This window comes from Bos grunniens, chromosome 17 (genome assembly GCF_055505025.1).
Source record: "Bos grunniens cultivar Pamir isolate PY7600 chromosome 17, Bosgru_T2T1.0, whole genome shotgun sequence".
Taxonomy (NCBI): Eukaryota; Metazoa; Chordata; class Mammalia; order Artiodactyla; family Bovidae; genus Bos; species Bos grunniens.
Window position 1 is genome coordinate 62987326 of NC_141181.1, and position 25464 is coordinate 63012789.

The 25464-nt window shown below is 54.2% G+C and overlaps 1 protein-coding gene across 12 annotated transcripts in view; it reads right to left on the reverse strand.

The window, feature by feature from the left end:
- PXN (paxillin) overlaps positions 1–25464 on the reverse strand; it is a 43226-nt gene that overhangs the window by 16438 nt on the left and 1324 nt on the right. Inside the window, exon 1 of one of the 12 annotated variants that reach the window (XM_086348229.1) lies at positions 12379–12506. The exons of 9 other annotated variants lie outside the window; for them this stretch is intronic. The gene's annotated coding sequence lies outside the window, so the exon portion shown is untranslated. Of the gene's footprint in view, positions 1–873; positions 1369–12378; positions 12507–25464 lie in introns of those variants that run through there. 2 more of the 12 variants (XM_086348234.1, XM_086348244.1) reach the window with 2 other exon arrangements.

The window sequence follows — 25464 nt, forward strand, 5'->3', positions numbered from 1 at the left end:
ACCCCCAACTGGAGTCTAAAGACAAGCCAGGCCTCTTTCGAAAGCCTGCCTTCCTCCTACCCAAGCTTGGCCACTTCTTAGAATGCGATAACGACTATCAAGATCAGAGGCCTAGAGCTGGCCAGACGCCAGAGAGAGTGAGATAAAAGGCCAGCCGTGATCCCTCAAGGTGGGGGCAGGGTGGGGGGAGCCCAGCACAATGTCATTCCCCGCATCCTAGGCTCTGAGGACTCTAGGTGTTTGAATTCACACGGTGGGATGGTTCTGAGTCACACAGACTCTGCTGCATGGCCGAGTTGCTCGGCCAGGCCAAGCTGCTTAACTGCTCCTGTGCCTCAGTTTTCTTGTCTGTCCAATGGGAGTTTCACCGTCTGATTCACAGGAATAAGGACTACAGGACAGAGTGGATATAAAGTGCCCGCTTTAGCACAGTCTCTGGGATGGGCGGGCGGACGGACACACACACACACACTCTCTCAGTAAATGAGCTCCTGCCCACAGGGATGGTTAGGCCTGGATGAGAAGGAGAAAAGCGCTTCCCCACCCTGGCCCACTCCTAAAGGCAAAGGATGCTGCAATCTCAGATCAGCAGTGAGGGGCACCGTTCAGGGGGTGGAAAACAAAGTCGCGACAGGAGAAGCCACCCCAGCGGGTCTTCATATTGGGGCAGGTTCATGGGGGCATCATCGCATCCCAGAGTTCACAGGCCACCCCCTAGCTAGGCCCCACCCACCAACGCTAGGCCAACTTAAAAGAGGTGGGGTCCTTTGGCCACCAGAAAGACCCCACCTCGACGTGCCTTGTATTCTCAAGGCCTGGCCGAGGAGGGGCCCACAACAGGAACAAGATCTTTCCAAGACTGGGCTCACCCACCTTCTTTCTGCAGGCCACTTTAACTCAGCTTCCATGGCCCAGGCAGGTATCTCCTTAGGAGCTGAGAAGCCGAGGGAGGGTAGAGCGGATCCTGCCCCGAGAGCTCCGGTACAGGCTGTCCCAGTGGCCCAGGGCCAGCCGTCCCTCCCCGCCATTTATGGTGAGACCCAGCCTCTCACACAGACAGCAAGTCCCTTCCCCTCTGGACCTGGAGAGGCCCGGCCTTCCCGCCTGCCCACCCTGCTGGGCTCAGAACGCCGGGCGAGAGGTTTCCACCCCTGCTGACCACTGGGGCAGCCTTGGTCACCTCGAGGGTCCGAGGAGAAGCTGCCCGAGCTCAGGATGCAAGCAGGGAGCAGGGCTCAGCCCTGCCTAAGGAAGGGGCCGCATTAACAGCAGGGCCGGCTCCCCTCCATGGGGATGGTCTCTCGGCCCCCTCTGCTGAGACTTCCAGATTAGGAAGGCTAGCCGCAGGAGGGCGGGTCTCCCCTCCCCCAGCCCCAAGCACATGAGCAGTAGGGGCAGAGGTAATCTAATCCACAGCAGCGGGGCACTTTTGCTCGCTGAGTAACTCCCCAGGAATGGGGAGCTGGGTATATTTATCCTGATAACTGTCCTGGGAGGACAGGCAGATCTGAGACTAGGAAGGGCCAGTCCGACCATTTCAGCCAGGTCCGCTCTGTACCGCCCAGCCCCGGCAAGCCTGGGCTAGGACCTGACTAGGAACTTGGTCTCTCAGAGGCGCCTTCTCCTGCCGATCTGGGTTCTGGGTTCTTGTCAACCAACGGCCTCCTCTCCAAGAAATTAAGCTCTGGGTGCCCTATCCCCAGCAGCTAGCATGAAGGGTTGAAAGACAGCGGGACAGTGAGGAGGAAGAAGATGGAGAAGAAGCCGTGAGCCAGAGAAAGCAGTGGACCCAGCCTGCCAGGTACCCGTCACTGAGTCGGCCTAAAATAAGCAGACCCAATTGGCTCCCACGCCAGATTGCAAGCTCCGAGGAGGAGGAGACAATATAATCTCGGGTGAGATTTATAGAGAACTTTCCTGGAGTTCTTCAGAGTTTGTCTAAATCCAAGATACTGCTATTATCTGAATCCCAGACAGGGAAACTGTGCTCCCTAAGGGGCCAGGAGGAGAAATGATCAATACTGGAGTGTCATTTAAATATTTAATAGCTGTGCCTGGAGGTTATGAAGACTCAGCCACCGCTCCCCTCCGCTGACTCATGCCTCACTCAACAGGAACTGCCATTTTCCTCTGGGCCCTGCAGGAAGTGTGGGCTGGGGGTGACACACAGGAAACCCTGGGCGTAGGCCAGAGTCTTCCAGACTGCTGCCCCGAGAGGTGGGCGGCGGCCCTGTGGAGAAGGCCGCTCTTCCCTGGGCTTTCCACCTGCCTCGGAGAACAGTTTCCCGCCTGCCCTTCCTTGCAGGGACTGATATAACGAGAGTGCGCCAGCAGGCAGGCCGACTCTCGGCTGGGTGCCTGGGTGGCGCCCAAGGTCACCGAGCACAGGTAATCAGAGACACGAGAGAATAAAGGCGCAAAGGCAAATCCAGGGGCCACCCCAAGCTCCAGGCAGAAGCCAACCGAGCCAGGCCCCGTCTGCACCAGGCACCCAAGCAGGGCACCCCCCAGGGACCCGGCCCTGGGGGGGCCACCATGCTTCCCCATCTGAGGGGGCTCCAGCAGGCTGAGTAGCAACAGGTGGCAAGGCCGCCCAGGTACACACTGCACATCTCCACCACCCACAACGGGCACAGCAGCAGGTCCAGGCTGCCTGGACGGCCAAGTCTCGTTTCTGTTGTAAATAACTCATCTCTGGGTCCAGCACCAGCTGGCCCCGCCCTCCCCCAGAGGGGCCCAACCCCGTGGACACATTTCATTGGTCAGATTTCATCCACCTCCTCAGGTGCCCCGGGGACTCTGGACCTTTCTAAAGTCACATCTAGGGTCCGACTCCAGGCCCACCCCGTGATTTCTTCAAAGGGTGACATGCGGATTTACATACAACTAGTGAGACAGACAGCCTCGGACCTTGGAAGCTCAGAGGCCAGGGTTTTTCTCAGCTATTTCACAGCCAGGCCATCCACCCCTGCAATCTGGGCTCTTCAAGGCAAGTCGGGCTGCTGCAGAGCAGGGCGGCTCCAGGGGCCTCCCACCCCTGCTGATCATCAACAGAGGTTAGGAGGGGCTCTGCAGTGAGTCATCCGCCCTACAGAGACCCAAACGGAAAGTTCAAAAGTTTGCCTGTGTTCCAGGAACGAGCTGCAGTCTTTTCCCGATGTTTGTGGATTTCGTAGCACTAGTTACCCACTCTAGGCCAGTCAAGTTCTGACTGACAAACACGGCTCACGGAGGCCCCCAGCACAGGTCCCTGCTTCCCCATCTCTGGAAGCTGGGCCACTTCCCAGCCTTTCCCTGTTCTCCTGTAGCACCTGTGATAGCCTGCAGGTCCTTTCCCAACTCCCCACATGTCACTACCAAGTACCATCAGTTCTTCCTTCATTGGGCCTCTCCCCTTTTCCCCACCCCCCCCACTTTTTGGCTGCAACTCAGGGCATGTAGGATTGTAGTTCCCTGACCAGGGATCGAACCCACGCCTCCTGCATTGGAAGGCAGATTCTTAACCACTGGACCACTAGGGAAGCCCCCCTCTTCCCTTTACTTGCCTCCCTTTCTTTTTATCACAGGAAGCCAATCATTTAAGACTGGCAACCAAATCCATGCTCAGCCCTTTCTCGAACTCACCAGCAGCCCCCTGCCCTGCATTCCCCGACTCTAACCCTTGCAGAAGAGGCCAGCATGTGAACTTCTTGATAATCCCACCCTTGCGTATGCATCCACTAGACAGCTCGCCCTCTGAGGGCAGGAACCTCCTTTCTGCTCCGCAGATCCACAGCACATGGCCCTTCGTGAGCCTCTCGGGTGGTAACTAAGTGTCTGTCAAGCAAGGGGGACTCACGGTGCCCAGCCACTGATGACCCTCTCTGCCTGCAGGGTGAGATCGGAACCCCCAGGGCTGGCATTCTGGCCTTGAGCCTCTTAGAATACAGTCCCAATCAGCCTTTACCTCCTCCTCGGCCTGCTCACCGCCACCTGCCTCTGCAGCCAAACTGGGCCCCTCTTCCATCTCCCCATCCGTGTGCCTTTATTCACAATACTGAACATATACCCCCACCGCCACCACCCACAGGGATGTCCATACCCCCAGGGGGCACGTGGAGGCCCGGGATACAGGAGCCAGCTGGGGGTAAACCCAGAACACCTTCTCAGGATCAAACTGACTCAGGAGCAGAAACTGAGACCACTGCCTTGAATTAAAGGGCCACTGTACAGTGGATAGGAATCTGCCTGCCGATGCAGAGGACATGGGTTCAATCCCTGGGCCGAGAAGATTCCACGTGCCTCGGAGCAACTCAGCCCTCATGCCACGATTACTGAGCCCACGTGCTGCAACTACTGAAGCCCATGTGCCCAGAGCCCGTGCTCCGCAACAAGAGACGCCACTGCCACAAGAAGCCCACACACCGCAACCAAGAGCTGTCCCCACTCGCGCAACAAGAGAAAGCCTGTGCACACAGCAGTGAAGACCCTGTGCGACCAACATATAAATTAAACTGCTAGAAAAGGCTACTCTTCCAGAGTCCGATGCCGATGGACCATGAGATTAAAAACTGAGGTGTCAAAGCGCCCTTCTGCACGTGCTCGTGCTGAGGGCTCAGGAGACATTTAAGCAGCCCGTGGAGTCATCCTGTCTAAACCATAGATGTGGCTGCCCACGGGGTGCTGGGAGCTGGGCTGCTGACCACACAGCTCTCTGAAGCCCCCTCCTGGCATCCCAGCCCACATGGCAGTGTGGCTCAGTGGACAGAATGGGCCTCCAAGTACAGAGGGGCAGCGGAGGGGCACGTTCAAATCCACAGCGCTCTCAGCCTGCTCCCAGTGGCAATTCTGGGTTTTAGTTGCTCAGACACCTCACAGAGTGCAGGGTAAGGAATCAATGAAATCAATCAGTATACGAAAGCCACCCGCAGGGGGAGAACCTCTTGGGCGTCCCACTGGGACAGGAGGAGACACTCAGGAAAGAAACCCCCGCTGGGACAGGAGGAGACACTAAGGAAAGAAACTCGAGGCCCCGCTCTGAGGACGGACGGGAGGGGAGGAGGCGGAGCCGGGGACTGTGGCCAGGAATCCCGGGAGCTGTGACAGGTCTGTCACTGACTTGGGCCTCCTTGCCGAGCAAAACCACTGACCTCATCCCTCCGTGCCTCGGGTTCATTCCAAGTCCTCCTCGGAGAACATCAGCTGAGCCCAGGAGCCTCCGACTCACTCCCGGGCAAGGACAGAGGTCCCGGGGGAGAAGCTTCAGAGCTTCGAGGCCCCGCCCCCAGGCTGCTGCCGGCTGAAAGCCCTGTGACTTTGAACCTGGAACTGGGACAACTGGAGGAGCCCAGGGCAGGGCGGCCCCTTCCCCTACCACCGAGGCTCAAAGCCTGCCGAGTGCCCGAGGGAACCCAAAGCCAGGGCTGCCCCCAGGCACAGGCAGAGGACGGAGCGGGACAAGGAGCCGCGGAGACATCTGAGGAGTACAGCAGGCGGCCTGGCGGAGTCGCCACCCCCTCGGGGACAGCTCTGCCTGGCCACAGAGCTCACCCTCAGTCTTGCTGTAACACCCCACCAGGAGGGGAACAGCGCAGTCAGCTGTCCCTCCTTCTGCCTGTAACCACTCTCCGAAGTGCCTGTCTCCAGTGCCCCTGAAGCCATCCAAGAAGCCTGGCCACTGAGGTGCCCCTCCACCCCCACCCCTGCTGGGAGCCTGTGCTCTGGGCCTCCCTTCTTGTCTCTCCCTCCTGGAGCAGGCTCCTGAGCTACAGGTGAGCCCCTCGGTGTGGCACAGGGAGCACCCTGTTCTAACTTGTTGCCTGGGGGCTGGGGGGGGGTGTCTACTTGCAAGAGTGTTCCCCCCACCACCATCGCCGTGCCATACCCACTAGCCCACTGGAACATCATGACCCAAGATGGGGCTACCCCCGGGGCGGGCGCTGACCTCCACCCTCTTCTCATCTGGACAGAGGGAGGGGCCCGGGGCTCAGAGAGATCAGAGGCTCCCCAGCCTCCACCAGAAGCAGGGACAGGAAGCAGGAGAATCATCGGGAGACAGGCAGGCAGGCAGGGCTCCTCTGAAGGCACCAAACAGCCAACTGAAAGAGGGACAAAGAATCTCTCGAGTAATGGGGGATCGATCAGCCTGAGGCGTGCCACCAACTGTCCACAGCTCAGGATCACAGATCGCGGACACTTGCTACTTCCTTGCTGTTACTTTTTGAGAATACACTGGCAGCGAGTTTGCGACCGTTGGCCCCACCCACATGTGTCCCAACATGATTTCTTGAGGGCGAGAAAGGGCTGGGAGGGGCTCGGAACCCCAGGCAGCACCCTCCAGAAGAAGGATGGGCAGCTCATAATCCTTATCTGCCATGAGTGTCATCTGGAGGGTGTGACGCTGCAAAGCACAGTTGGAACCACTATCTGAGAAAGTCAAGAGCAAAGACGAAGGGGCAGATGGGCCAAGAAAGAGCCAGGGCCAACTGGCCCCCAAGTGACCTCAATGACACTTTCGTTTCCCTAGAAGTATCTATGCCATCCAGCCCTGGTTTTCCAACAATCTCACCAGTTTGAAAGCCATCTACTTGGTCTGGGGCAAGACAAAATTCTCGGGCCAGCTGACTGCCTGTTGGAACCTCCCTAGGAAGGGAGGAGTCCCCGGTCTTGTCCCAGTCCCTCTGGCATCGCTCATCTACAGAGGAGAGATGCCTTCAGCCACGGCCCTGAGGACAGGGCAGATTTCTCTGGAAGCCCAGATCCTTGCCCACTCTCCAAGCTGGGAAACCAGCCTCTTCCTGGACAGGGAGGGAGAGGATGGAGGCCGCGGTCCTCAACGGTGTTGCCTAACCAGAGTCACACTGCGAAACCGCGAGAGTGAAAAAGGAGGCAAAGATTTTGCTGAGGGTCCTTCTCAGGGAGGGAGGGACTGCTGTGGACTGTCGGTCTCGCTGGAAGGGCTCACATGTAGGGGCATCAAGGAACAGAGGAGGAGGACGGGCGAGAAGACCCTGTGGTCCACCAGCAAGAAACCCCAGAGCAGAGGCAGGGAGCCAAGCAGATAACAGGTCTCACAGGAGAATTGATCAGGGACATCTGTGCCCCGGAGATCATGAAACAGGGTCCCAGGGCTCTGCTTGGCTTGGCGAGGCTGGCCTCCCTCGATCATGCCCAGCTGGTGACATCAGAAGATGAATGGTGGGGAGGATCCATCTCAGCCCTGGTTTGGATTTTAGTGGAGACATCTGGGGCTCTGGGAACCCAACCCAGCAGAGCCAGGAGAGGTGACAAGAGTAGGCGTGAACTGTAACGCCCTGAAACATCACAAAGGAAGACCCCAAATGTCCTCACACCTCAGTTTTCCAGAATTTTGTTTGGAAGTTAGAGACTGTCTCTTTTGGGGGTGATGGTTCAGGGAGACCATTTCTATCATTCATTCCACAGGATGCTAGGTTCTGCGGTTTACAGAGAATGCTTTCTGATTCTGAGGGGGCCGAGGGGCCACCCAAGGCGGAGCAGGGGGCAGCTCAAGCCAGGACCACTGGATCTCTCATTGTGCACTCAGCCTAGTCAGGTGCTGTGCACTGCGTGCGTGCGTGCGTGCGTGCGTGCGTGCGTGTGTGTGTGTGTGTGTGTGTGTTGGGGGGGGCGGCGTTGGCCACACACAGCTGCCCTGGATGAGGCTGGTCTCAACTTGCTGAGAATGCACAGGACAAGAACTGCTGTGCCCCTGCCCCTGAACAACTACATGGGAAACGGGAGCCCTGTGGTCAACTAGGCAACCTTCGATCTGGACAGAACTGCCAGCTGGGGCTGCTGCCTCTCCTCCTGCCTGCCACTGCATCCAGAAAAGAAGTGGCCACCCAGGAAGGCGGCACGCTGATCAAGCACAGCCGCTCCGGCCCTCTTTAACACCGCCTGTTTCTCCTTTTCAAAAACGCAGGTCTCCGCATGGTTACCACAGGAGAAAGCGGGGGAGGGATAAGTCTGGGGTGAACAGATCCACACCGCTATAATATAAAAGGAATTAAAAAGGACCCCCTGGAAAAGGGAATGGCAATCCACTCCAGTATTCTTGCCTGGGAAATCCCATGGACAGTGGAGCCTGGCAGCCTACAGTCCGTAGGGTCGCAAAGAGACGGACACGACTGACCAACTGAGCACACACTGTATGGTACAGGGGAACAATGTCCAGTATCTTGTAATAACCTATAATGGAAATGAACCTGAAAAAGAATATATAACTAAATCACTTTGCTATATACCTGAAACGCTGTAAAGCAACCATACCTCAATAAAAAAAGAAAAATTACACACACGCAAAAAAAATAACTGCAACTCTTTGTCCACATCCACCCCTCCTACTGTACCCTGAACTGTGACGTCTTCCTCTTTGGAAACCCTCCCTGGCAGGAAATCGGGGTGAGGTGGGGGGGTTGCCTATAAGTAGAAGGGGTGCCTGACCCCACTCCGCTGTCCCACCCCACACCCAGCTGAGACAGGAGCTGGGATGAGAGGAGTCAGCTGTCACTGGCTGTGAATAAGGACGCCCGTTTCCACATGGAAGACACAAACTTCAACAGTCAGGCTCAGAGCGCAGCCCTGGCGCCCTCGCCCGACGTCCGGGTCCTCTGAGGCAAGATCCCAGGGCCGGTGCCCTCCTAAGCGCCACCGGCAGCTCCGTGTGTGGTGGCAGACAGTGGCAGGCGGGAGGAGGTGCCCACGGCCGCTGCGGGTGGGGCGGCAGGGCTGAGTCCAGCGGCTCCGGCCGGGGAGCACAGACTCTGATTTCACAGGGCCTTACTTGTCTGCACCTATCTATCTTTTTGGTGAAACAGGAAACATAAATGGCTAAGGGTTGGCCCAGATAATCTTGCAACAGCTTTTTTAAGTCAGGAACTCTGATTCTTCTCCTTCTGGAGAAAACTCTAGAGGCAACAGGACCAGGGGAAGGTGGGCGCAGGTTCAATGAGGCAACAGAGAACATGGCAGAGACCACCCGCCCAAGGCATGTAGGCTGCAGCGGGCCACATAAGGCCCTGGATGTGTTTGTGCTTTTCTGTGCTTTTTTTCCTTCCACTGTGGGATCTTAGTGCCCTGAGCAGGGATTGAACCCGTGCTGCCTGCGGAGGAAACACAAAGCCCCAAACACTGGACCGCCAGGGAAGTCCCTGTTTGTGCTTTTTAAAGAAATCTGAGTTAGCCTTAAGAAACTGAGAGGTTTCACACGAAAGCCAAAATGTCTGGCTTCCGGGGAGGGGTCACAAGAGCTAGCAGCTCACGTCCACTTTCCTTCAGGGCCGCCACTGGCTGTCTCTTGGAATCCAGCACCCTTCCTTTGGGCCTACTCCACTCATTCATAACACCCACCGGCCTCAGCGAGTACGTGAGTTTGCCACAAGAATGCAGTGTGAGTTTTGTAGCTGAACAACTCCGGTCCTTAAGTCCTGACTCTGTCACCTGCTGGCACTGCACCTCTTTGAGCTCAGTCCCCACATCTGTAGACTGGGTCTGAAAACAGCCTGTAATATCACAGGGGTGGGAGGGGGTTTCCTCAGAACACGCCTCCTCCTGTCCTTCCATCCCTCTCCCTGGGAGCTGCCTCACCTTCACCTCTGGTGGCCCTGACAAGTGTCTAGAAACACCACGCTGGGCACAGAGGTGACAGAAGTACAGTGCCTGGGACTTGCCTGCTGGTCCAGCGGTTCAGACTCCGTGCTTCCACTGCAGGGGGTGCAGGTTCGATCCCTGGTCAGGGAGCTAAGGTTCTGCATGCTGGGCGGCACGGCCAAAACATGACAGCGTCTGTCCCCACAGAGCACTGAGTAGGAGACCGTCATAACCGGGGCCAAGAGGAAGGAGCAGGGCTTTTTTCTTCCCAGACACAGGGAGGAACAGAGGCAGAGGTGAGACGCAGCCAGGCAGACAGAGGGGGCTGGAGCTCAGTGTGCAAGTCCCAGCTTGGGGAGAGAGGGGAGCAGGAGGTGCTGTGGAGTCTGGACGTACCGGGGCAGACGGCAGGGCGGGGGGATCGACAGGACCAGGCTTGTGCTGGTACATCAGCGTGTGCAGGGGAGCCCTGAGGGAGGCGGGGCGCACCCGAGGCAGCCAGGAGCCTCAATGCTCTAAATAAAAGTATGCGAAATCCAGGCGACCTGGTAACTGAGCGGCTGTGAGCAAAGAGGACAGGCTGCCTCCCACATTTGTTTCCTGCAGGCGGACGGGCCATCCACCAGATGAGACAGGGCAGGTGGGTGCGGGGGCAGGGCCATGGGGAGGAAGGCGCCCAGGAGGGTCAGGGTGACGGGGACAGGTGACGACTTAGGACAGGCAGAGCCACGGGGCTACCGAGCCCCAGGTCTTTCTTTTCCCCTGGCCAAGCTGCCTCTGAATCTCTCCGGGGCCCAGGAAGCAGAGGTTTGGGAACGGGCACGCCTGTGTGCTCTAGCTGGGTGTGGGGAGGCCGTGCACTGCATGCAGCTGGCTTGGGGAATTCTCGGGGTGCTCACCCCTCCCTTGCCCTGCTCCCCAAGTCCAGCCCTGGGATCCAAATAAGAGCCAGCTCCATCCCCTCAATGGCTCCCTTCCGGAAGAGGGGCCAGATCCGGTGTGTTATCACAGGAACCAGGTCCTTCCTGTCACACAAGCACATGGGCTCACCGCTGGGGCCAGCGGGCCCGGGACACTGAAATCTCAGGTCCCACGCTCCTGTGGAAAAGCCCTTCAAAACGGGCCCTGGGCTCCACCCCGGCTGAGCCCGGGAAAGAATTTGCCCCAACGGAGGCTCTACACCTGACTGGGTGTCCCAGAGATCGGCCCCATTCCAACTGCCATACTGAGGCCACCCAAAAAGGTCATTCCACCAAGGAACCAAAGGTTAGCGGCTGTCAGTGGTGGCCTCGTGGCTCAAGGCTGAGTTTGATGAGCCTGTAAGATCCAACTGGGATGACACACAGTGCCAAAGCAGAGCCCATGAATTCATCATCACACACAGAAAGCCTCCTCCCTCTGGGCCTTTGCACTCACAGCACCAGCTGCCTAGACCACCCTCCTGTCTTCTTTACCACAATAAATCCCCTGAGACTCCTCAAGACTTCAGTTTCCTCTTCTGCAACCCGAGGATAAAGAGGATCCACCCTGCCTACCTAAACAAAAAGGAATGCATGGTTTTTATGCTGGGGAGGGGGCGGGGGAATGCCTTTTTTGTAAGAACTTCCCAAATCTTAGTATGGAAAATAAGCATTTTGGGAGGTGAGGGGATTCCAGCTTCTTCATTTTCCCCCTTGTACACAAAACAAAGTAGAAATAATATAGATTAAAACTTCAAAAGTAGTTAATGAGTAGAACACGGAGGCACAAAAATATCCAGACAGGAAGCAAGCCTATTTACAATGAGGAAGCGCACATAAGTTAAGGCAGTCTGTCGTTTTCCTTTGAAACGTTAAAAAAGAAAGTCAAAATACACTTCATGGGTGATGCTGTTGAGAGAAAACACTTATTCAGGGATGGGTACCCCACAAGGAACAAGTTTTACAGCACTTCTGTAAGAGATTTCCATATCTTATTATAGAAATCCTTGTGATTTATATAAACAATGAAAGATTGGGGCTTTTCTAAAAGTCAAGACTCCAGTTAAAAAAAACACACATTAGGGACTTCCACGATGGTCCAATGGTTAGGACTCTGTGCTTCCAGTGCAGGGGGCACCAGTTCGATCTCTGATTGGGGAACTAAGATCCCACATGGCACAGCCAAAAAATAGAAACAGCAATGAGAATGATGAAATAATTTTTTTAAAGAAATATAAAATAAGTAAATAAATAAACCACATCAAAGAGTGAGTTTAGGGTACCATTTCCTCCAAGAAGCCCTCCATGACTACATCCCCGGCATAGAATTCCAAGCCCCTCTCCTTTGAGCTCCCAAAGCATCGTGCACATCCCCTAAGGGAGCACGCATCAAACTGGCAGAAACTGTGAGCCGGAGTGCCTCAGTCCCACCAGTCTGTGACAGTTTCCCAGTTTATCGAGGGCAGGTGGGCTGTCTCCATCCATCTTTACCTCCTTGCCTCCAGCAGAGCCATGCCAAGCCCATCCATCACCAAGACTTGCTCACCCCCGCACTCCATGCCACTCCTGGCTTTGGTGAGCGCTCACGACCCGCCAAGCACAATGTGGGGTGGGGGAGGGTGGCCTGCACAAGCAGCAGGGCCCCAGCCCTTCCTCCTCTTCCATCCCAGGAAGTCGCCCTCTACTGGGATCTAGTTACCACCACCCCTCCCAAACCGGCACCGCTCCTGCCCTTTAAAGAAAAAAAAGAAAGAAAATCAAAGGAGCACCGCACAGGACTCTGTGGCCTGAGCACAGCAGCCCCTGGTGGGTACTTAAGGCTTCAACTCACTGTGTGGCCAGTCTGGCTTCCTCTGTGGGTGGAGGAGAGCAAGTCGGGAGTGGGGGCTGGCCGGCAGAGGCAGCTGGCCTGGGGGGAAGCTGGTACCCGGGGCAGCTCGGCCCTGGGGCGGGTGGGTACTTTCACTTGGCGCTGGAGGGCGGGGGAGGAGGAGGGCGGGGAGGAACAGGGAGGACCGCAGCCTCGGTGTCCTGCGGACCTGCTCCTGTCTGTCACACCTCTTCCCGGGGAACAGAGGAGGCAGGAGGAGACAGGAGCTGGAATGTGCTGATTTTCTGAACCCTGGGCCACTGGAATGTGTTAGCAACACCAGCCATGGGGCTCTGTAGCTGGGGCAGCTGATAGCATCATTGATTATCACCACCCAGCACAGATGAGACAGCCAAAAAAGCACGCAAGGATTAGCGATGCAGAGGGAAGCCTCGCAGGCGGGGGCAACTTGCCAGCGAAAGAGAAAAGACGACAGTTTTTTGGAAGAGAAACTGAAAGAGAGGGGAGAGGGAAAAGATAAGGTTTTGCAAACATTTTTGTTAATTTCTTTGAACTTAATATACTCAACAAATCCAAAAGGAGGCAAGAAAAGAAGAATTCAGAAAAATAGTAGAGGGACTTCCCAAGTGGCTCAGTGGGAAAGAATCCACCTCCGGATGCAGAAGACAGGAGGTCGATCCCTGATCCGGGAAGATTCCACATGCCGCAGGGCACTTAAGCCCGTGCACCACGAATATTGAGCCCGCACTCTAGAGCCCAAGAGCCACAACTACTGAAGCCCACAAGACCTGGAGCCTGTGCTCAGCAACAAGAAGCCACTGCAACGAGCAGCTCAAGGATCACAACTAGAGAGCGAGCCCCTGCTTGCTGCAACTAGAGAAAAGCCCACGCAGCAACGAAGACCCAGCACAGCCAAAAATTTAAAAAATAAACATTAAAAAAGAAAACAAGAACAAATGGTAGAAACACAAAACAAGAGGCAAGATCGCGGACTTACACCCAATCATGCAAATAATTACTTTACATGTTAGAAGGTCTATACACTCACAGTTAAAAAGTAGAGATTGTCAGACTGGATAAAAATGCAAGATTTGAAATAGGACATTTATAAAATGATCAGGCAAAAGATACCACACTCATACTAATATCAAGAAAGTTGGAGTGGTTCCGTTAATACCAGACAACATGGACTTCCAGACAGGAATATTATTAGAAATAAAGACCCTCTGTGATGATAAAAGGTCAATTTGTCATGAACATTTAATAGTCTTAAACACAGATATATCCAATAACTGAGCTTCAAACTAGATGAAGCTAAAATTGACAGAAATGAAAAAAAAAAAAAAAAAAGATAAATCCACAATCATAGCTGGAGAATTCGACTCTCTAACTGGAAAATAACCCAAAGGACTTCCCTGGTGGTCCAGCGGCTAAGACTCCATGCTCCAGAGATGCAGGGGGCTCAGGTTTGATCCCTAGTCAGGGAACTAGATCCCACATACCGCAACTAAGACCGCGCAGCCAAATAAATAAATTAAAAAAAAAAAAAAGGTACGGGCACTCCTTTGGTGATGATGAAAATGTTCTGAACTGAACAGAGGCAATGGCTACACAACTTGTACTGCTGCTGCTAAGTCGCTTCAGTCGTGTCCGACTTTGTGCGACCCCATAGACGGCAGCCCACCAGGCTCCCCCGTCCCTGGGATTCTCCAGGCAAGAACACTGGAGTGGGTTGCCATTTCCTTCTTCAATGCATGAAAGTGAAAAGTGAAAATGAAGTCGCTCAGTCGTGTCCGACCCTCAGCGACCCCATGGACTGCAATCTTCCAGGCTCCTCCGTCCACGGGATTTTCCAGGCAAGAGTTTTGGAGTGGGGTGCCATCACCTTCTCCAACTTGTACTAAATGTACTAAATACCACTGAATTTAAGGTATACACCTTAAAGTGGTTAATTTTATGTTATGTGATTTTCACCTGGGCTTTTTTTTTTTTTCACCTGGGCTTTTAAAAAAATGAAGAATATGTATATTACATGCATGCCTATATATTTATAAATATATACAACATGGGTGGGTAAGATACACACCAAACCGTTAACAAGTTAATCCTGGAGGGGGATGAAGGAAGGACTTTCACTTCTGTACCTTCCTCTTTTTTTGTTTTACAATAAGTATGTATCTCCTCTGACACAAGAACTTTTACAAGTAACAGTATCAGACACATAATGACATTAGAAAGATCTCTAGAAGAAAACAAGGCCTGAGGCCACACTGTGGCAAGTGTGTGGTTCTAGAAAGAAGACTAGGACCCCAGATACACCCCCAAAAAAGGGCTAGAAAGAGAGGGGAAAAAAAACAAAAACACAGCCTTGTTCTGCTACTAAGTGTCCTAGGCAAGTGCTTTCTCCTTGGAGAACTTCAGCCTGTCACTCTGTAAAACAGGTGGGCTGAACCTCATAAGTCATTTTCCAATGTTTTTATGTTCTTATTTTCAAATTTTTGAAAAACCACAAAACCCCTTTTGCGATTGCAGCCTCCAATGGAAGCTCAATATATAAACAAAGTGAGCAGCTCCGATGGGAGAAGTAACGGGCAGAAAACCCCAACCACGGGAGTGGGTGACATCCGAAGGCCCCTTCCACTCTACAAGTGTAGGAGTCTAAGGAAGACTGAATCGGCCCAGCACCACAGGGAAGGGAGTGGCCACTGGTCACGCCCAGCAGAAGATTTGGAAGAAAAACGTTCACAGGCAGTAGAAGCAGCGAGAAGAGAAAGGGCAGAGCTGGGACAAAGCCCAAGCTGGTGACAAGGAAAGGAGCTGCTACCAGCAACGCCATCAACAGCCCTGGACCACACAGCCCAGGGTCCCCCAGAGGCAGACAAGCTGTGACACCCCCGGGCCCACGCCTCTGCCCGAGGTCAGGCAAACAGATAACAGCTGGTTCCAGGCCGGTGTTCCCGCCGCACTAAGGGTGCAAACAGGATGTTTAGGGACAGCTGACCACAAGGGATCACAGGGAGCGTGACAACCGCCTCCAGGTGACCCCCAGCTTGCTTGTGGCGTCAGCACACCAGGCCAAAAAAAAAAACTTCTGGTGCAGCTCTCCAGACAAAGCAGGGGTGAGGACTCTTGAAAGTTCAAGACACATCAGAAGAAGCCACCTGAGGGGTTGAGACAGGAAGGAAGCAAGGCCACCGAGTTCAGCAGCTCCCTTGCCCCTAAGATGTAGCTAGGCTGGCGCTCCGCCAGATGGTGAGAAAACTACAGGTCCACTTGTGGGAACAGAAGACTTTCCAAGATGAGCAGCAGGTGACCAAGTAGGCCAGGGGTTGGGGAGGAACCAGGTCGTGACCCCGAGGCACGAGCGTCATTTTCCAGGTGCTGTGGTTGCTCTTCCTTCACACCCGCCCCAGAGGGGCCAGCCCGATTTGGCTGTCCTGCAGCTCAACCACACTGAGAACCCTCCCAGGCCGGCCAGCAGGGCTGGGAGTCCACGGGACACACGGTGAATCCGGAGGAGACCAAGTACAGGCTGTGTGGGACACACCCATTTCCACCCAAAGAGGAGGAATGTTCCTGGAAACAGAGGGCAAGGAAAAAGCCTGTCCAGGACTCTCTGAGCCGCTCCACACCCCAAATGAGGGGGGCCCGGTGCTGATCCAACATATCAACTGCCCCTAAAAGGGTAGAAAGGCAGGCAGGGGGCAGCCCGGAACTAAGCCCACTCCACTGACAAAAGCCACAGTTTCCAGCCCAGAAACTCTCCTGTTCTACTGCTACTAGGAGCCTCACTGGCCTGGACCCATTGTGGGAGGCCTTGTAGATGCTACTGAGCATCTTTCATGGCCTGCCTTGGCCAGCGTACGGCCTGCGAGTTCCAGGAGAAGCCCAGGGCTGACCTCAGAGCGGCTCTCAAATTTTCGCCTTACATGAGCAATCAGGATAAACCAAGCCACCAAACAACCTCCTCCCCACCGCTTCCTCCTCAAAGCCACCAAAGAGGCTCGGGGAAGTGAGACGTCATATAACCAAACCCAACCTAATGCCACCAGCACTAGGACTGACCATTTCATTTGCAGAGCCCCAAACGTGCATTAGTCACCCCACAGGGCCACGACCGGTCCTCCGATCACATCGCCAAGGGAGCTAACAGAACTCAGGGTTCCTCCTCCAGGCCCTGGCTGAATGGCCGTCCAGAGCTCTGAATGCCACCTCCAAGGCCACAGCGGACACCGGCAGCAGGCTGTGAAAGCAGGCGGAAAAGTAACAGAGAAAGCTGAACCCCGCCCTGCCCGTGACCCACGACTAGATTATTCCATGGATGAAAAAGAACCATCGTTACCATTTATTGAGCACCTTACCGCATTTCAGGAAATGCACCTGTTTCACAGATGAGGGGACTGACGCTCAGGGTATCAGGTGACCTGTCCAGGTCACGCAATTGGCGAGTGGCAGCATGGATACAGAGCGGGGAGACGAGAGGCTGATGGGGGACCCTGCGTTCTGCCCCGGGGCTCCAGGTGGCCTCCCCACCTGCTTGAAACCCAGAGGGCTTCACGCTGATTCTCCAGCGGAGGCAGTGTTTCGATGGGGGATCAGCGTCTTGGTGGGGGTCCGCAGTTCAAACCCATTTCATCATCGACCACTGTTAAATACTTAATAGGGTGGGCCTTCCCTGGCAGTCCAGTGGTTAAGGAAGGTTTCGCCTTCTAGGGCAGGCAGCATGGGTTTGCAGGCAGGCAGCCTGGTCGGGGGGCTAAGATCCCACGTGCTTCGTGGCCAAATGACCAAAACATAAAACAGAAGCAATACTGCAACAAATTCAATGAAGACTTTAAAAATGGCTCACATAACAACAACAACAAAAACTTAAAAAAAAAAAAAAAACTCATTAGGCAACCACAGAAAGAACTGAGCCACATTTGGAGGTTAGGGACACTTGAACGGCAGGTGAGATCCCTGTCTTCGAGGGGTTTACAGGGCAGAGGGGGAAACACAAGGGGAAAAGCCCAATGGGCACAGATCTGTGAAGTTACAGGAAAGTGGGAGGGTCAAGAGGTTGGCTAGTTTTAACTGGAAAGGAAAAAAAAAAAAACTCTCCTAAAAAAGTGCCTGCAACTGAGACCTTAAAGAGAAAGAAAGGAGATGGACAGGTCAGGGGGTTATTTTCTGCCACATGGACAAGGGTCCAGACCCCAGGCAGAGCTAAGCGCTTAGAGTGGTGAGAAGTCAGATCTAAGTCACAGAATGGAGTTCAAGAAATCCCCTAGATTTGGCAACTGCGTGTTTGCCATAAATGGAGGGCAGGAAGAGAGCATTTTTAGGGACTTCCCTGGTGGTCGAGTGGTTCAGAATCTGCCTGCCAATGTAGGGGATACAGGTTTGATCCCTGGTCTAGGGAAGATCCCACATGCCACAGGGCAACTGAGCCCGTGAGCTGCAGCTACTGAAGCATGCATGTTAGAGCCCATGCTCTGCAACGAGAGACGCCACCGCGACTAGAGAAAGATCGAGAGCAGCAACAAAAACTCAGGGCAGTCAGAAATAAATAAATAAAATTTTTTTAAAAAGAGAGAGCATTTTTAGAACTTTTCAAAGCAGGCCTGCTGCAGGCAACAGAGAAAGCCGCTGTGAGAGCCGAGCTGTCAAGTTCAACCCACAGGTGCCACGGAGGATGGGCATCCAATGTTGCCAACTTTTGAGTTTCCAAAAAAAAAAAAAAATAGCCTATGGGTTTTGAGGTGCCATCTCCTGATACTTTCAATGCTGGGGTCTAATTCTGAATATATTTAAATACCATGAAGGCCAAGTGACACGGGTCTGCAGGCCACAGGCACCCTGTGACTTCCCATCCCTACCTTCAGGCTTCCAGCATTGAAGAACCAAAAAGAGAACCGGCTGGGGCGCTCGAAGACCTGGGACCAAACTCTTGCAACATTATCTGCGGTGACACTTGGGAGTGTCCACTTCCTCTGTGCCCCGAGCTGCAGTTTAGCTTCCTCATTTGTAAAATGGGGAAACCACCGCTTACCCCAAAGGGCTTCTGTCAGAATCATCAATGATGATGGAGCACATAAACATGTTTTCCAAACTGTAAAATGTTGCAGAAACAGTTTAACCCAGGTCAAGAGAAGGGAGGGGACAAAAACAGAGCGGACAATAGACTGAGGGAGCGAAGAGAGTGAGAAGGAAATGAGTTGGATCTTTGCTGGCTTGCAGACCGGAAGAATCTGGACAATAGAATCCACGTCAGGGGTGGAAATATAAATTTAGGCATCACCAGCATTCAAGTGATAAAACAGGTCACGCAAGTAGATAAACTGACCTGGATACATAGGAGAGAAACAGGGGGCCCAGAAAAAGCCTTCGCAAAAATGCACTGGTGTTCCCCCAAAAAGGGATCAGAGAAGGAGGTGGGGAAGGAAGTGGGGGGTGGGCAGAGGGTGGTTCTTCAGAGAATGGGGGATCTTCAGAGAAGCAGAATTTAAGGAAGAGAGGGGGAAATATGGCTGCTACAGAGTGGGACGTGTTCTCAGCCAAAGAGAAAAACATGGAAGAATGGCCCAGGCTGCATTGAAAACAGGACAAGGAGGAAACTAAATAAGTCAGGAGGGGGATTTCTCAAGAGGTCCAGTGGTTAAGACTCTGCTTTCCAATGCACAGGGTGTGGGTTTGATCTCTGGTTGGGGAACTGAGGTCCCATATGCCACAGGGTGTGTCCAAGAGAAAAATTAAAGAAGAAAAAAAGAAGTTAGGAAGGACAAACAGGGTCAGGGGGAAGAAACCAGAAGGAAAGCGGATCCAGGTGTATCTATGGATAGGTCACATCCAGGCACAGATGTCGACACTGATGGGAGATGCTGGGGGGCAGGGGGGCGGGGGAGGCCAGGGAGTTATGGGAGGTGTTGAGGTGGGAAGGAGGGGGTACAGTGAATAACAGACAGATGTCTCGGAGGGTCTGTCGGCTGTGTGGGAGCACTCCCACGCCCACGTCACTTGGCCTCCCAACAACCAGGGAGGCAGCCTCAGGCTCAGTTTACAGCCCGCTTGCTGTAACAGGGTCTTGCTGTTGTTGCAAGAAGCATCCGTTCAGAAAGGCACCCGGATCGGTATCCAGGGGAAGAGTCCAGCCGGCCGAGGACCCTCGCTGTGAAGGGAGAGATCCCCAGAGGCCTCCGCCCACCTTGCTCACGCTCACCCCAGGCTCCACTCTCTTCCCAATCGGCCTCCTCGAGTGTGTGACTCGCTCTCCCCAACGAGAACACAGAACAGAACATGGCTGTTTCTGCCAAGCGCATTCTGAATAAGCTGCATTCCATTTCATTAAAACAATTACCTGAGTCCCAGCCAAGAATTACATAAAGCTTCCTCCCAGCACCACCCCTCCCCATCCCCCCACCCCGCCCATAAAACACACGTCATTCTGCTCCTCGAACAGGCGGTCAGGTCGGACACGCGGCTCTGAGACTCCATAGGATGACCCCATGATCAGGACCCAGCAGCCAGCCTCGGAGTCCTTGCTTGGGGACAGACAGACAGATGTGAGGCTCAGAGAAGACCCTCATGTGAGGCACTCCCCTAAGGAGGGCTGACGGGCTGCTAAATGCTTCTAGTGGGCACCAGGGGCCGTCTGAGCCAAGGGGGCCACTGGTGTGGGAATCCGGCTGTTTCTCCCACAGAGATGGGAGGCCCGGCGGACAAGCTTTGGAGTCGGCAGAAAGCGAGACAGGAGGGCCCTGGGAGTGGGGATGCCAGGAGCGGGAGCCTCAAGTCTGGAGAATCGAATGGCCAAGAGGGGCTGCAAGCAAGAGCCTGGGGCCACTCCGGCCTCCACTGCCCACCGGCTATGGTGTTCCTTTGGCCACAGATAAGAGGTTCTCCTGATGTGAAGCGCAAGGCATGTCATCCCCTCCTCCCAGGCTCCAGCTGCCCAGAGGCGGCTCTCTGCATCCCACCCAGGCCATCCCTTCCCAACTCCCACTGGGGCCCAGCATCTTGCTTGCCTGGACCACAGTCTGGTTCACATCGCTACACTCAGAATAACCCCAGAGGCTCCCTCCACACCAGCGATGCTCATTGTCTCTGCTGGGCCCTGTCCTTTCTCCTGCATGGGTCACTGTGCGTCCCCATCCCCGGCGGCATCACCAGTCACTCCCATGCCAGGCCTGCATGGCTCCTGTCTCTACCCACCTGGTCTTTCTACCACCTGCGTCAGAGTTACAGGAGGCCAAGAGTCACTCGGGTCAATCACAGGTAGGCAACTGATGCCCATCCCTGATGGGATGACTACGAGCCCGCTGTGGAAAAGCAAGGTTTTCTCACCTTCTCTCCCCCAACTTTTTATCATGCAAATGTCTAAACGTGCAGAGAAGCTGAAAGGCCGCTGCAGTGAGCACGCACATGCCCTCTACCTGGGTGCAGTCACAGGTGATGTTTTGCCATTTTTTTGTGCACACACGCACAAGTTTCCTCTTTCCCTCTTTACATACACACACAGCATATACATATCCTCCCTACGTTTTCTACTACATCATTTAAAACTCAGTTGCAGACATGGTGACACTTCACTCCCAGATACTCTCGCCTGCACCTAACAATAACAACGTTCTCCCATAAAACCACAATACCACAATCACACAAGGAATAAGCATTAAGAGGCCCTCTTTAAGGGGAAACTAGGCCACTGGGGCTCTGCTGGGCCTGGCCAACCACACGTCCTGCCTGCCTCTGGCCCAGCATCCACGGCCTCCCCGGAGAGGCCAGCCCTGAGCCCCACTGGGTAGGCCATCAATCCGTTAGTTGGGAGACTTATCTGGTCGAGAATGGACGCTTGAGGCCAAATGTGAGGCTCCCAACAGGACTGCAACTGAAAAGGCAAAATGGGCCTGGGAGGCCATAGGGCTCCAGGCCTATCCCAGGTCAGGAGATGATCTCTGGACACTTATTTATTTTACTTCATTGTTTTTATTTTGGTCACATTGTGAGTCATGCAGTTTCTTAGTTCCCTGGCCAGGAATAGAACCTACGCCCCCTGCAGTGGAAGCTTGGAGTCCCACTCACTGGACCATCAGGGCAGTCCCCGGCCCCCCCTTGGAAGCTGTTGGTTTGTCAAGATTTCCGGGAAAATTCAACTTCCTAATGCTTTCTCTTCCCCTCTCCCTCTCCCAGGATTCCTCAGTTCACTACCTGAAGGTTTTCTGAGGATTTCTTCCTCTGGAAATGGGCTGGCTCCCAGTGGTAGCCAGGTGCAAACACCTGAACAAAGACAGGAGGGTGTACGGAGCTGGGGGCACAGAGGGCTTCTGACTCCAACCGCAAAGAGTAGAAGAGGGAGCGTGGAGCCTGCCCCGGGTTCTCAGCGCCAGCTGTGCTGGAAGCTCGCAGCTCTGTCTTGAGGCTAACCGGTGAGTGGACAGAGGACAGTGAGAGAGAAGGGAGGTCTTCCACCAAGCAGGAGACACTGCTGTAAGCGCCTAGCATCCTGTCCTGAGCACGGCATCCTTGAGAAAGAACCGAGAGCGAGGAAGCCACAGAGAACAGGAAAGGACGGTGTGAGACTGAAGAGAAAACGAGGGGACACCCCTGGCAGACCAGGGGTTAAGACTCCACACCTCTACTGCAGGTAAATTCCTGAACTAAGATTCCCGCGTGCCATGTGACGGTGGCCAAAAAAAGAGAGAGAGAGAAGAGACTGGGGGTATGGGAAGGGTGGAAAAAGATTTTTAGCGTTCTAGAAACAGAAAGCAATCAAACCAACGGGCAAACCAGATCCAATCCAGTATCAGGAACAGACGTGGAAAATGGGTTACAAGATTTAAATCCCAGCCCTGCCACTCGCGAGTTATAGAACTTGGGCAAGTGGGCCTCCATTTCATCATCTGTAAAATGGGTGGCAGTAATAGTAACGGAACCTGCGCCTCGTAGGGCCAACATGATTCAATGAGAAAACGCGGGTAAGGTGCCCAGCCCAGGGCTCGCACGTAGTAAGTGCTCAATAAACGTTACAGAAAGGGGTCTGCAAACACCGTATAAACAAGCAAAAGTGTTCTACAGACGGCTGTGATCACGAATGAAGACACTGAGACCAGGACAACCCAGGGGAGGGCTGGAACGAGACTGAAGTGGAAGGGAGTTTTTCCAGTCTCTGCCCTGGGAACTAGAGAAAGACCTCAGGAAAGCTTTGGGAAGTCAGTACCCTCAGGCATGAGGATCCTGGGATGTTCCCTTGAGGGGACTCAAACCCTCAGTGGCAGGGCTCTGTCCCGCAGCAGCCCGAACCTCTCCCCACCAACCTCTGGCTGCCCAACAAAAAGGGCACCTGCTGAAGAACCAAACACACCAGGGTCTGAGTGCCCGCTCCGCACCTCACTAGAGTACAGCCTAGGAGGAGATCTGGGGCTGACGCAGGGCCCCCCGAGGAGCACACCATCACCCCACAGACCACCCCTGCCACAAGCCCAGCAGCTGGTGCCCTTGACCCTGCCCTAACACACAGAGGCACCACAGATGGGTGAGCCCAAAGTCCAGACTTTCCATGGAAACAGAGAGGCTCCATAGCCTGGAATGCCCCAGGCAATTCCCCTGCTCCCCAGTACTCCCCACCCAAGGACAATGAGGCACTGTGTTCCAGAGGGTCAAGACTGCTGAGAAGCTGCAAGGAGACAGGTCCAGATCCCAGAGGCAACTGGGCATTGCCAACAGCTGGCTGCTCCCCCTGCAAGGGATGGGAATGGCAAAGCTATTGAGGCCTGAACCAGCCTACCCACTGCCACCCAGACCATACTGGACGATGGCCCCAAGGGCAGAAGTTTAAAAGGTACCCAGCAATTACTCAGCAGGCCCCATGGCTCATTCCCCTGGTTGATTACCAAGCACTTACTAACTCATTAGGGCTTCCCCCAGGGGCTTAGCCGCAAAGAATCTTCCTGCAGTGCAGGAGAGGGTAGTTTGATCCCTGGGCGGGGAAGATCCCCTGGAGGAGGGCATGGCAACCCACTCTAGTATTCTAGCCTGGAGAATCCCCATGGACAGAGCAGCCTGTTGGACTATGGTCCATGGGATTGGAAAGAGTCAGACATGACTGAGCATGCATGCGTGTACTACTTATTATGAAGATGATCAGGTCTGGAAGTGGATCAACCTGGGTTACAATCCCAGAGCCCTCACTGAACTTTCCTGACTCAGATTTCTGCGTCCATCAAGCAGGGATTAAACACCTCCCTCCAGGAATCGCTGTGATGATACCAAGGAGTGCTGAGTAGGCTGCCTGGCTCCTATCAAACGCATGTGATCACTATTAGCCCCCAGCTGTGGTCACAGTCCCCATCCCCCCACCCCCAAGCGCACTAAAAAACGTGAAGGAGGGGCGAGCAGAACATAACCAGAGTGCCTGTCCGTGTTGTGAGAACTCTGTCCAGGAAACTCTAGCCAGAACTGGAACACCGAGAACTCCCAGCCAAACCAGCATCTAAACAGCAACAAGGAAAGCCACCAGCAGCCACCCCGCAGCACAAAGCGGACGGAACACACAGGGAAGGGCAGGACACTACCTTTACTTATGGACTTTCTGCCCAAAGAGCTGTAACTTTGTAACTTATTAAACAACACACGGTGAGTTTGTCACTAACAGCTACAGGAAGGGGAGGGCTCCCCAATTTTTTTTCTTTTAGACCAAAAAATAAAAAACAAAATCACAGCACAGACTCTGACCCCTCTAGACTTGCCACAGGTCAGACTCCTCTTTTAGGAACCAAGAGGCTCACAGCTGACAGCACTCTCAGGAGAAAAATAAAAACAAGAGGCTTGGCCTCTGGGTCCAGCCTAACTAAGGAAAACAGCTGACGGGCAGGGTGCTGAGCAGCCATCCAGACAGCTGATGGGGGCTGAGAGCAGAGGCGAATTCCTCTCTCCTCCTGCACGCCCCATTCCGCCCACCCCAGGCTCCTCCGGTCGGTCAGCCAGGCGTGGCTGGCCCCCTGGGAGCTTAGGCCGAGGCAGCCAGGCGGCCCAGATTCAGACAACTGAGGAGCCTCCGGGGGGAGGCAGAAGTAGTTACAGGTGGCAGCCATCACCTCTCTGAGACCCCCTTGCCACGAAGAAAGGCCTGCTGGTGCACAGAGCTGCAGATGCAGGAGCGAGGGATCGGGCTTCCAGTCATGATTTTGTCATCTTACGACTGTGCAACCTTGAGCCAGTGAATCAACCTCTCTTAGCCTCAGTTTTCTCCATTTGTAAAAGGCCAGCAGTACTGATAGCAGGGACCCTTAAGGGGCTCTTCAAAAAGAGTTACTGTGAAGACAGGACAGTTGAGGTACGGGGAAATACTCCAGGAACAGCAAATCTCAATTCCTACAATCTGCTCTGCCAGGACACTTTCTTTCCTTTCAAGAGACGAACTCAGTTCCCTGGCCCTAAATGGAAGACTGTCAGAGGACAGGAATTCTGGGCTTCAACAGGGAACTCTACAAAGACTTTCTCAGTCCTTCAAACAGCACGGGGCCTGTCTGGAAGCAATGGAACCGACACCAGAATTTCAGAAATTGACTCTGCTTGTGAGTTCCCACAGGGAAAGCATTGAGACTTTCAGATCCTGATTCGAAAAATATCCCCCAGCCTCCTTTCAGTTCAGTTATTTTTACATGAAAAAAAAAAAAAAAATACCTGCCTGGAAGCCATGCCAACCTTGAGTGTGCTGGAAAAATGGGTGCCAAGCCTGACCCAAAGACAGAACTATGCTTGGCAGCCATTGTACTCTGCAAAACAGGCAGGACCGCACACTCTCCCCAGCTCCAGGATCTTGGGGGTTAGGGGGTTGGGGAGGCACCTTGATCCCCAAAGGAAGCTTCTGGGAAGCAGTCATGCCCCAATCCTCCTCCCTGTTCCTTTGGAAGTCCAGTGCCTACAAATAACCAGTCTTAATTTAGTGCCCTATGCAGCTCAGGGGAGGCCCATCAGTCCTGTCTGATGAATCCACCCCTAAGAGCTTGAGACAGAGAAAGCATCAGTGGTCACACAAGCCACCCACAGTCCTTAGAGGGAAGACAAGGCTCCTACAGAGAAGAAACTTTCCTCCCCCTCCTCAACTCC